Source organism: Rutilus rutilus (genome assembly GCF_951802725.1).
Source record: "Rutilus rutilus genome assembly, chromosome: 4".
NCBI lineage: Eukaryota > Metazoa > Chordata > Actinopteri > Cypriniformes > Leuciscidae > Rutilus > Rutilus rutilus.
In genome coordinates, this window is record NC_140212.1 from 5,213,588 (window position 1) to 5,216,747 (window position 3,160).

Genomic DNA, 3,160 nt, shown 5'->3' on the forward strand with positions numbered 1-3,160 from the left:
GAATCAGAGAGGCGGTATTAACATTAAGTGACATGGCATCTGACGCACAGAAGCCAATGGCACATGTCACTATGCGTATTGGCACATCCGGTCTTCATTGGCATGTGCCAGTGGATAGTGGCATGTGTCACTGACATTATTGGCATGTGCCAGTGGTGGATAGTGGCATGTGTCACTGACATCGCGACACACAGACACTGACACCTGACTGACACCGAGTCGCGGAACATGTCACCGTGTTGCGACACCTCCAGTAGTGACTGACAGATTAATCGAACACCTATAGCCTACTGACGTAATTGTGGCACAAAATCCTAAATAAATAGCCTAATTTTGTGATATTTAAAATATCAATTAAACGAATTAAAGTGCATTAATATTTTTTCAAACATGTTATTTGTGTCACGTCTGTACTTGATTGGTATGTGCCACTGAATGTTTTGTAATACCAGTGCTACTTTATGTTGTTTATCTCGCAAAGTCACAAACTGCCCATTCTAGAAAAGACACGAAATAAATCTATCATGGGTCACCACGAATAACGTACGGTATTAACAGTCGCGCCCGTTACTGTAAACCTTTATTTTTGCGTGATGCTGCACAGACGCACGCCAGTAGGTGTCAGTATAAGTGAGTGTAAAGGCCAATTTATACTTCTGCGTCGGGGTAGGGTTGCACCAGCCGTTCGTAAGTTCTTTCTTAAATTGGATCGTAAAGTCCACACTAGAGGCTTAGTAACTACTAGCTAGTTTGTAACTAACTCTGTACTTTATTCCGTTGCACCATTTGTACGTAAAGCCTGTTTTATGCTTCTGCGTCGAACTGCCGCCGTAGCTACGTCGTAGGCTGTGTGTAGCGCGCGTACCCTACGGCGTACCCTGACGTGCACCTCTCCAAAAATGTAACAACGCGTCAATTCTACGCGGACACAAGCGCTGTGATTGGTCTGCCAGAACCCCTCCCTCGGGGTTTCACACGCTCCCTAGGTACGCGTCAACGCGGACAACGACACAGAAGTATAAATTAAAACCATTAAACCTTAAAGGCCTCATTATACTTCTGCGTCGGACCTACGCCGGAGCCTATACGCCGTAGGCAACGTGTTGGTTTTAATTTACACTTCTGTGTCGTTGTCCGCGTTGACGCGTACCTAGGGAGCGTGTGAAACCCAGAGGAAGGGGTTCTGGCAGACCAATCACAGCGCTTGTGTCCGCGTAGAATTGACGCGTTGTTACATTTTTGGAGAGGTGCACGTAAGGGTACGCCGTAGGGTACGCGCGCTACACACAGCCTATGACGTAGCTACGGCGGCAGTTCGACGCAGAAGCATAAAACAGGCTTAAGGCAGAACGTTGCTAGTAGGTCGTAAGCTCTCCGTAAAGTAAAGGCCAATTTATACTTCTGCGTCGGGTGCGCGTAGTAGGTACGGCGTAGCATACGCATAGACGCGTATCATACGTCGTACCCTTCGCCGTACCCTGACGCGCACCTCCTCAAAAATGTAACTACGCGTCGCGGCGACGCGGACCGCAAGATGGTCGGCTTGGTAGCATCGCATTTCCTCCTACACATTTCCGGCGTGTTCTTCTGCACCGCCCGTCATTTTTAAATTCGGTTCAACCGTCAACAGGTTCACAGGTTGCACGTACCATTTCCTCCGACGCCTTCTCTCGTTTCTGCCTTTTAGTTTTAGTGATTTCACTAAAACTGTTTTTCCACCTCGATAAGCTCCAACTCCAACATGATCCACTCTCTTTCAGACGCTAGTAGCCTAAACTCAAAACAGCCGCGAGGAATCTAAACACAGTGGAAAATTAAAACCCGCCCCCGCCTAGCGTCTCGGTGGTGTAACTGTAGAGCAACACAAACATAACGCAGAAGTATAAATGCTCACGACGGAGTCACCTACGTGCGTAGCCTACGACGTACACTACGGCGTACACTCGACGCAGAAGTATAAATTGGCTTTTGACACTGGCCAGCGCAAGATTCTCATCTGTGGCTAGTAATTTTTTTCATCATTTTTCTCTCTCTCTTTAGGAGCATTCAACAGATAGACCTACCTAGTTAGTAGTTTTAGCTCATTATTTAGGGATGCATTTAGGTATAGCCTAGGCCTACACTACCCGTTCTGTAACATAAAACACTATTATGCGAAATGTTTACAAGTAGGCTATAAAATGTGTGATTTGCACTAATGGGGGGATTTATCACTTGCTGCAAGTGGGAAACAAATATGTGAGCAGGAAGAGAAGCAAGGTTGATATGACACAAGCACTTGAGAATGAGAGGTGATTCTGAATCAACTTATCCCTACTGAAGTCTCAAGTATTAGTTGCCTCTGCTTCTCAGTTCACACTGAATCTAGTTTTATTTGATATAGGCTATGTCTTTATTAATATTGTATTGTGAATGTTAGTTTTTATTTTTGTAAATAGATTAAAAGCGTTTTAGTAAAAAGTAAATGAATATAGCCTATGCAATCAGTAAATGCAGAACACACACACACACGAGCAAAAAAACTGTTAAACTTTATTGTTGTCTCAAAGTAGCTTCACAAACTGCTGATTTAGAACAGGTTTATTTCGCATCATAACTGTAAAACATGGTGCCTTTTTTCAGATAACAATGATCCCTGACAGACCCATTTTGTACCAGTTTGCTACACGTGCCCAAATGATCATCATATTTCAGGTCTTTGTCCCACACCTCCACCCTCAGGTTTTCATTTGCTCTGCAATTTGGGAAGTAGAATTCTGTATTCCAAATAGGATTAGCAGTATTCTTGATATATGATGTCTGCCCCCCAAAAGAAGAGCCACACCAGACCTTGATGTATGGATCAGGTTTGTTTCCAGCAGCGTCACCAGTAAGGTCTCTGGCATGTAAGCCAAACACCCGAACAGCAGCACTGGCAGAGTCCAGCTGAGACGCCAGCATCAGCACAGCCAGAGACACCAGCCGAAGATCATAAAAGACCGCCATATCTGTCCGAAAGAACAGATGTTCAATTATAGAGAAGGTTTAATACACACAAATATCGAAATGCGGAAATAATGTCTAAAGGTGTAATGTAGTGGTAAATATGCCTTACCTTGCTTGTATCAGGTGTTGTGTGCTTGTTTTCTGATCCTAACCCCCTTTATAATGCAATGACCAT

The 3,160-nt window shown here is 44.5% G+C and overlaps 1 long non-coding RNA gene across 1 annotated transcript; it reads right to left on the bottom strand.

Annotated features, from left to right (window-relative positions):
- Positions 1-2,519: 2,519 nt before the first annotated feature.
- On the bottom strand, positions 2,520-3,160 carry LOC311289488. The gene is made up of 2 exons (XR_014627126.1): positions 3,095-3,160; positions 2,520-2,987 (listed from the first exon to the last, which is right to left on the bottom strand). It is a non-coding gene; the product is annotated as an uncharacterized lncRNA (long non-coding RNA).